Source organism: Pecten maximus, chromosome 19 (assembly GCF_902652985.1).
Source record: "Pecten maximus chromosome 19, xPecMax1.1, whole genome shotgun sequence".
In the NCBI taxonomy this organism is placed as follows: domain Eukaryota; kingdom Metazoa; phylum Mollusca; class Bivalvia; order Pectinida; family Pectinidae; genus Pecten; species Pecten maximus.
The window spans coordinates 31,240,682-31,250,406 of record NC_047033.1 but is presented as its reverse complement, the minus strand read 5'-3'; the positions used below and the strand labels follow the sequence as shown (position 1 = coordinate 31,250,406).

Below are 9,725 nucleotides of genomic sequence, written 5' to 3'. Positions count from 1 at the left end.
AAAGCACCATAAGACCCTGCCATCTATGAAAATGTTTGATTCCACCATATTTCAGAGTAGAGAAGATTTTTTGAAATTTTAGACAATTTGACCCTTTTTTTGCCCCATCCCTCAGGCCCCTTGGCGGTGGGGAACATATAATTGGGTTGGCCTTCAGCAATATAAGCTTTCTGCCAAATTTCATTTAATTTTAGTCAGCAGTTTTGGAGAAGTTGAAAATGTAATTCTTTTTTACGGACGACGACGGAAAAAAAGCGATTAGAATTGGTAAATTAAGACTTTGACACCTAGGGGTTAAGCTACCATACAAATGAAGCTTTTATGTCAGAAAGTACAACTAATCTATGAAGTGACTTTGAATCCCTACCCCAAAAGGTTGCTACCAGTCAAATTTGAGCTATTTCCATTGCTTAGTTTCAGAGAAGTTGTTTAAACAAATTGACCTCTTTTGGCCCTGCCCCTCAGGACCACGGGGGTCAACCCAAATTTGGTCAAATTCCGATCAGTGGTTATGAAGGAAAGATCAATTGTTGAACTGACGGACGACAAACGGATGGACGACGGATGCAACGGTATGGCATAAGCTCACTTGAGCTCAAACTTATCAATCAAACAGAAAATATTAAATGTGCTTTTGAAATTCCAAATGCTGTATAAGCATAAATGTTCCCATCGACACAGGTTGATGCACATTTAATAAACTTGTCTTAAAGTCTAAAAGTAAAGCTTCCACTTGAACTTAAATCAAAGTTCACTGATCCTCTCGTATTTCTCATTATCAGTATCTAGCTGATATATATAACATATTTAATGGATTATCAAATATAAATTCTTAATACATTGTAGGTACAATAGGATCAATACAGTTTATTGAAATGTGAATCTCTACTGATTATCTCCCCTGATAGACAGAAACATCAACCTTATAAATACAGTGTACACATATTCAAACTAATCATCTAATTACAAAAAAAGACATGTTTTAAAGACTCTCAAGAAAATAAATTTTGTGACAAATTCATTCTTGGAACATGAACTTTCATCATGATTCACAGGCAATGAATGTATTCTCACAAATATTTACATTACAGTAATTATTACAACATAAATGAGATCATGTGTATTCAGGTAAATATCTATATACAAAATGTCTGCATTCTCTAGTTGAGAATAATGGTAATCACAAAATGTTCATCCATAAAAAGTACAAAATGTGACCTTTGCCTCTGACCCAGAAATCTTGACCTTTCGGCTGCTGAACAACTTTGCTTCATCATATCATGACAAAGTGTCCAACATTTATAGGAAACAAATGCGACCTTTGCCTCTTACCCAGTGTCACCTTGACTTATTTCAAAGATTCCCAAGAAAAATGAATTTTGAGACGAATTCATTCTTGGAACATGAACATTCATCATGATTCATAAGCAATGAATGTATTTTCACAAATATTTACAATACAGTAATTATTACAACATAAATGAGTGTATGTGTTAAGGTAAACTCTAGTTGAGAATTATGGTTATCACAAACAAAAGTTTAATAAGGGATCTTGGCGCACACTATTGAATAATCTGTTATTGTTCTGAGGATGATTTTTTCTCAAGATAATGATCTGATAACAAGGAAATCGTACATATAAAACGTTCGAGAGATATTACAGAAATGTCAGCCATTCATGAATTTTGTATCAGATTCAATTACAAAAAGATATCGAAGTAAAATTTGATGCCATGACCTTGAACTTTGGCCAGATGACTCTTTGATTCATAATATTATAACAAAATGTTAATCAGTGATAATATACAAAATGTTACGTTGATTTTTGAACCAGTGACCTTGACATTTAGTCAGCTTAATAGTATCATAACAAAAGGTTCATCATTAAAACAAATTACCTTGACTTGATCCAGTGACCTTGAATTTGATCTAGTTACATTGACCTATTGTCGGTAACTCCTTTAATTCTTACCAATTTTTCTTCATCAAGGGATAACAAATCATTCATCAGGAACCTTAACCTCTGATACAGCGACCTTTTTAATTGACCCCTTGTTTGATATTGACCAATTTTACTTCATCAGGTCATCAGTGGAAGGATGCAAACTTTAATATTGACTTTGACCTTAAACCAATAACCTTGACCTCTGGTGTGTTGACTCTTCCCTTAAATCTGACCATTTTTCTTCATCTTGGCATAACAATATGTTCATAGGTAAATGATCTTCAATTCTAAAAATCAAAGATAGCCACTAAATGGCCATGTTGTTTTCCCGACCAGATTGCAAATTATATGGACATAAGTAAAACCTACATAGCAAATTTGAGAAATATGCGTCGTGTACCTACAATATGACGACAAACAATTGTCAAAATCAACATGGCCACATGGTGGCCATTTTGGTATTGGATCTGAATCAAAATCAAATGGGCACAACTATGGACCACGATGTACACATGAAGTTTGAAAAATATCCTTCCTGTAGCTTTCAAGAAATAGCGATAACCAGCAGTTGTTTTAACAAAATCGAATCAGAAACAAGAGATCCCAGAGGGATCTTGGCGCCCACCATTGACTGATCTTTATAGGTTCCATGTCAGATTGATCTTTTCTCTACTTTTCCCTTCCTCTAAGTCTTATTACTAATCTGTGTAAATTCCGAAACAGTCCTCTAGTACTTTTCAAACAAGGGGAACCTATATATAAAATTTCAGATTTAGCGATAATGGCTGTCTGTCGGCCATGTTGTTTTTGGATTGGTCCCAAAATGCAACACCAGGGACCAAGGGGAACCTATTTATGAAATTTGAGAAAGATCCCTGCAGTACCTTCTGTAAAATAGCGATAACAAACTTCAATTGTCAAAATCCAAGATGGCTGCGTGTCAGCCCGGTTGTTTTCTGACTGGTCTCAAAATCCGATATGCATAACTAGGCACAGAGGACAACCTACAAATGAAATTTCAGAAAGATCCCTTCACCAATTTCTAACAAGAGGCCCAATGGGCCTGTATCGCTCACCTGGCTCTGCAGCAACTTTGAAGTTGATTGAGGTCATTTCTACAGATACTATGCTGATTTCCTCTTTATTCAAATATCATAGTAAGCTAGGTTTATTCATATTAATAAATTTTCCCAGTCCTTCATTCCAGCATTCTATTGGCCTAATATCAGGTCTCTGAGGCTCTTGGCTATCGCAAAATTATTGTTTACAGATTTAAGCCGATTTCACACCTGTGACCTTGAATATAGGTCAAGGTCATTTATTTGAACAAACTTTGAAGCCCTTCACCCCAGCATGCTACAGGCCCAATATTAAGTCCCTGGGCCTCTTGGTTATTGAGAAGAAGTCGCTTGAAGATTATAGCCTATTTGACCCATGTGACCTTGAATGAATGTCGAGGTCATCTTTTTGAACAAACTTTGTAGCCCTTCTCCCTAGCATGCTACAGGCCCAATATCAAGTCTCTGGGCTTCTTGGTTATTCAGAAGAAGTCGTTTGAAGATTATAGCCTAATTGACCCATTTGACCTTGAATGAGGTCAAGGTCATTTATTTTAGCAAACTTTGTAGCACTTCACCCCAGCATGCTACAGGCCAAACATCAAATCCCTGCACCTCTTGGTTATTGATAAGAAGTCGTTTGAAGATTATAGCCTAATTGACCCATGTGACCTTGAATGAGGGTCAAGGTCATTTATTTGAACAAACTTTGTTGCCCTTCATGCCTGCATGCTACAGGCCCAATGTAAAGTCCCAGGGCCTCTTGGTTATTGAGAAGGAGTCGTTTGAACATTATAGCCTATTTGACCTATGTGACCTTGAATGAAGGCCAAAGTCATTTATTTGAGCAAACTTTGTAGCCCATTATCTCAGCATGCTACAGGCCCAACATCAAATCCCTGGGCTTCTTTGTTATTCAGAAGAAGTCGTTTGAAGATTATAGCCTAATTGACCCATTTGACCTTGAATGAAGGTCAAGGTCATTTATTTGAACAAACTTTGTAGCCCTTCACCCCTGCATGCTACAGGCCCAACATCAAATCCCTGTGCTTCTTGGTTATTGAGAAGAAGTCGTTTGAACATTATAGCCTAATTGACCCATGTGACCTTGAATGAAGGTCAATGTCATTTATTTGAACAAACTTTGTAGCCCTTCACCCCAACATGCTACAGGCCAAATATCAAATCCCTGGGCCTCTCGGTTATTGAGAAGAAGTCGTTTGAAGATTATAGCCTAATTTACCCATGTGACCTTGAATGAAGGTCAAAGTCATTATTTGAACAAACTTGATAGCCCTTCACCCTAGAATGCTACAGGCCCAATATATAGTCCCTGGACTTCTTGGTTATTGAGAAGAAGTCGTTTAAATATTATAGATTATTTGACCACTGTGACCTTGAATGAAGGTCAAGGTCATTTATTTGAACAAACTTTGTAGCCCTTCACCCCAGCATGCTACAGGCCCAACATCAAATGCCTGAGCCTCTTGTTTATTGAGAAGAAGTCGTTTGAAGATTATAGCCTAATTGACCACTGTGACCTTGAATGAAGGTCAAGGTCATTTATTTGAACAAACTTTGTAGCCCTTCACCCCAGCATGCTACAGGCCCGACGTCAAATGCCTGAGCTTCTTGGTTATTGAGAAGAAGTCGTTTGAAGATTATAGCCTAATTGACCCATGTGACTTTGGATGAAGGTCAAGGTCATTTATTTGAACAAACTTTATAGCCCTTCAACCCAGCATTCTACAGGCCCAATATCAAGTCCCTGGGCCTCTTGGTTATTGAGAGGTTTTTTGAAGATTATGGCCTATTTGACCCATGTGACCTTGAATGAAGGCCAAAGTCATTTACTTGAACAAACTTTGTAGCCCTTCATCCAAGCACGCTACAGGCCCAATATCAAGTCCCTCTTGGTTATTGAGAAGAAGTTGTTTGAATGAACAAGTTGACGCCGGACGGCCGGACGACGGACGCCACACCACGGCATAAGCTCACTTGCCGTTCGGGCAGGTGAGCTAAACATGGCATTGAATATTACATTGTCTATCTACAGAAGTGATGGTTTATGAAGTCAAACTAGTTGTTATAACAACAAACAACAGTATGATTGATTATATGATCCATGCAGGTTTTTCATCATTGAAATGATGCTATGGAATATTCTGGTCCCAGTGCGTTTAATATTGCACAGATAGGTGTAACAACTGCGCAGGGATGTTGGTTTGTATTCACATTCATGTATCCGATAACCATTCCGATACAGACCAAATCACCGCAAGGCCTTTTCATGAAAACCGCTGAGCCAGAGTCCCCTGCTGTGCAAAATGTCAAGGTGGGATGGCAACCAAACACTTGATACTGGTTGGTCATTAGGAAACTCCGAGAATGACTAGGTAAGTCCAAAACTGTTGACAGTGGTCTTGCGTTGACTTTATTAACTTCTAATAACCCCCTTGTGACGTCAGTGGAGCTCCCAAATTTGAACACTGCGTGTGTGGTGCTGAAATGTTTTACATCTATTTGAATTAACCCACTGTTGTATTCCGGAAGTTCCTCAAACCCTGAAACAAGAGAGATTGCCAATCAACAATAGGATTAAATTGAACAACTGATATAATGAATAAGTGATGCACTATTGACTAATACATATATACACTGCATGTATACGTAAGGAAAATAACTATTCAACGTAGATATTTCCTTTATATATCATATTTTTTTTGCGTATAACTCACAGGCTATACATGTTTTAACATCTTGAGATACACTTTTGTGGGCTATTTGTAGGACTGTTTAACTCTAGACAAGAGGCCAATGTGCCTAAACGGTCATCTGAGTTTTGCATTATTTTTGTGAATTTTACCCTTTTGGGCCCCGCCATTCAGCCCTTGGTAGTCAGCAAGGTTTAACAATGTTAGAATGAATTCCAATAGAAATTTTAAAAAAAAGTCAAAAAGGTGATTTCCCTCTATAAACTATAGTAAAGTTTATCCTCTCCCCAGGGGCAAACGCGAGACCCATGGGTCATGAAATTCACAATTTTGGTAAAGCGCATTAAGACCCTTCCAACTATGAAAAGTATTTGATTCTATCTTATTGATGGGTATTCCAGTCAATTTTACCCCTTTTAGCCCCGCCCCTCAGGCCCCTGGGGGTGGGGGTGTTGGGTGTGGTTGGTGGGGGTGACCATATAATTTACAATTTTATTTGACCTTCAGCCATATCAGCTCCCATGTCATCGAATTCCATTCAGTGGTTTTGGAGAATAAAGTAAGAAAAGAACAAAAATACAGTTTAGTGTTCACCATTAAAATCCGATTCAAATTACAGCATGTGTATATTTTTAACCATCATATACTGCAGGTCTTGTGTAATTAAATACACTGCACCGGTCTTGTTTTAACAGCTGATCATACCTCTACATACTTCTACTTTATGATGCATATTGCGAGGCAATCGCTTAGGCAACACAATACATATCAAATCAACAAAATACCTGTATATTTTGAAGATTTCTTTCGAACATACCTGTTCTTTCATAACTACTTTGTCTAGTGTTTGAAAATTGGCCAGTAGTTGGGATCATTGTTTGGTCAGTTATTTCAATGACGGCGACATCAACGCTTGGATCCAGCTGTGGATTAAAAATTGCTCTGTGGACATGCCCGCATGCTGGATCTTTGAACATTTTTGCATCGACGCTGGGTTGTGTCACTTCAATTTTATCATTTCTATCGTATTGGTAATCATTATATGGCGATTTGCTTGGATCATTAAACACTACGTGTGCGCAAGTGAGGAAGCCAATCTTGTTGTTGAACTTCACGAAGGGACCATGTGTGCCACTGGTAAAGGAAGGTGGTTGTCTTGATGCATCGACTGTTGATCTTCCGATATCGCAACCCATCTTGAGGGTTGGGTGACGGACAATACTAGGTATTGAATCATATCCACCAAGCATGAAGTAACCTTCATGTACATCCACATCTATATAGTCTCCTTCATCTACGTATAACTGCTTTGGAAACTCTGGTTCCCCTAGTGGCACTACACCTTTTGTACTACAATACAGTTCGATGCAAGGTGTGTCGATGATTTTGGCTCCGTTTTCCCTGTATATCAAAGGGCTGACACTGATTATGTTTAAGTTACTATGATTTTTCCAAAGCATATCCTGGTGCTTTAATATCGCTTTTTCAGCTCGTTTTGCATCTTCAGGTGAAATCAATTTCTTTGCGTTGCGTTCCCCTTCTAAAGTATATATGTATGGATTTCTAAACATTACCAAACCAATGTCATCAAGTTCATCAATGTAATCAGGAGTTATATGTACTGAATATACAATGTAAACTCGAGTGCGCTTGCCATCCTTCTCGCGATGCCCTGGAATGACAGCAGGTTTGAGAGCAGAATGTTTCATCTTCAATTGTTTGGCTAGCACTATCATAAACACCTCTTCCATGGGGTTACTTAACTGCAAGGTTCTAAAACAGAATCTAATGTTATTTTCACCCGAGCATTTGATCAGTGTGCGTGCTATATCTGTTCTATCCATGAATGTTGCCAAGTATAATGCTGTGACTTTTCTTTCTGCTAATCCCTTCAGTGCATCCTTTGATATGTATTCCAAGATATCATATTCTTCATCCCATTCGATTCCAGTATAATACTGCATGCATTCGATCATTTTTGCTGAACCATACACCGACACGATATGAGGTAAGATTTGCGAAGCAATATTCTTTGTTTTTGATAAAAAAATTTTTTTCTCCAATGTTCTGAACTCGTCAATGTTTTGCTTCTTGACAATTCCTATGACCCATCTGACATCTGAAATATCATTCAACGTGTAAGACATATTAATGATTTATAGTTGAATAAGTAATACCTCTAGATTTAAAATATTGCAGTAATATAGACACGAATATTTCCGCAACAAAATGTATGTGTCAACCATAACACACTTGATACAAAAATAATGATACTAGAAAATATAACATATTCCAAGATTACTGTATAGCACTAGTGTACTATAAAATGTGGTTGTTAATAAAAACATCATTTCACAAACAAGAGGCCCAATGGGCCTGTATCGCTCACCTGGTTCTACAACAACTTTGAAGTTGATTGAGGTCATTTCTAAAGATACTATGTTGATTACCTCTTTATTCAAATACCATTATAAACTAGTTTTATTCATATCACAAATTTTTAGTCCTTCATTCCAGCATTCTATTGGCCTTATATCAGGTCTTGGAGGTTCTTGGCTATCGCAAAATTATTGTTTACACTTTTCAGCCGATTTCATTCCTGTGACCTTGAATGTAGGTCAAGGTCATTCATTTGAACAAAATTGGTAGCCCTTCACCCCAGCATGCAACAGGCACAATATCAATTCCCTGGGTCTCTTGGTTATTGAGAAGAAGTCGTTTGAAGATTATAGCCTATTTGACCCATGTGACATTGAATGAAGGTCAAAGTCATTTACTTGAACAAACTTTGTAGCCCTTCAGCCCAGCATGCTACAGGCCCAATATCAAGTCCCTGGGCCTCTTGGTTATTGAGAAGAAGTCGTTTGAAGATTATAGCCTTTTTGACCCCTGTGACCTTGAATGAAGATAAAGGTCATTCATTTGAACAAACTTGGTAGCCCTTTACGCCAGCATGCTACACCCCCAATATCAACTCCCTGGGACTGTTGGTTATTGAGAAGAATTTGTTTAAAGATTATAGCCTTTTTGACTTCTGTGACCTTGAATGAAGGTCAAGGTCATTCATTTGAACAAACTTGGTAGCCCTTAACCCCAGCATACTACAGGCCAAATATTAGGTCTCTAGGAGTGTTGGTCATTGAGAAGAAGTCATTTTAATATTTTAGCCTTTTTGATCCCTGTGACCTTAAATGAAGGTCAAGGTTATTCATTTGAACAATCTTGGGAGTTCTTCACCCTAGCATGCTACAGGCCAAATATTGGGTCTCTGGGCCCTTTTGTTATTTAGGAGAAGTCGTTTAAAGATTTTTGCCTTTTTCACCCCTGTGACCTTGAATGGAGGTAAAGGTCATTCATTTGAACAAACTTAGTAGCCCTTTACCGCAGCATGTTACAGACTTAATATCAACTCCCTGGGACTCTTGGTTATTGAGATAAAGTCATTTACAGATTTTCGCCTTTTGACCCCTGTGACATTGAATGAAGGTCAAAGTCATTTACTTGAACAAACTTTGTAGACCTTCACCCCAGCATGCTACAGGCCCAATATCAAGTCCCTGGGCCTCTTGGTTATTGAGAAGAAGTCGTTTGAAGATTATAGCCTTTTTGACCCCTGTGACCTTGAATGAAGGTAAAGGTCATTCATTTGAACAAACTGGGTAGCCCTTTACGCCAGCATGCTACACCCCCAATATCAACTCCCTGGGACTGTTGGTTATTGAGAAGAATTTGTTTAAAGATTATAGCCTTTTTGACTTCTGTGACCTTGAATGAAGGTCAAGGTCATTCATTTGAACAAACTTGGTAGCGCTTTACCCCAGCATACTACAGGCCAAATATTAGGTCTCTGGGAGTGTTGGTTATTGAGAAAAAGTCATTTTAATATTTTAGCCTTTTTGACCCCTGTGACCTTAAATGAAGGTCAAGGTCATTCATTTGAACAATCTTGGGAGTTCTTCACCCTAGCATGCTACAGGCCAAATATTAGGTCTCTGGGTCTTTTTGTTA

General features: G+C 38.1%; 1 long non-coding RNA gene across 1 annotated transcript; it reads right to left on the bottom strand.

The window, feature by feature from the left end:
* Positions 1-227: 227 nt before the first annotated feature.
* LOC117317358 lies at positions 228-2,126 on the bottom strand. Its single transcript, XR_004530184.1, has 2 exons — positions 1,320-2,126; positions 228-1,218 (listed from the first exon to the last, which is right to left on the bottom strand). It is a non-coding gene; the product is annotated as an uncharacterized LOC117317358 (long non-coding RNA).
* Positions 2,127-9,725: the final 7,599 nt, after the last annotated feature.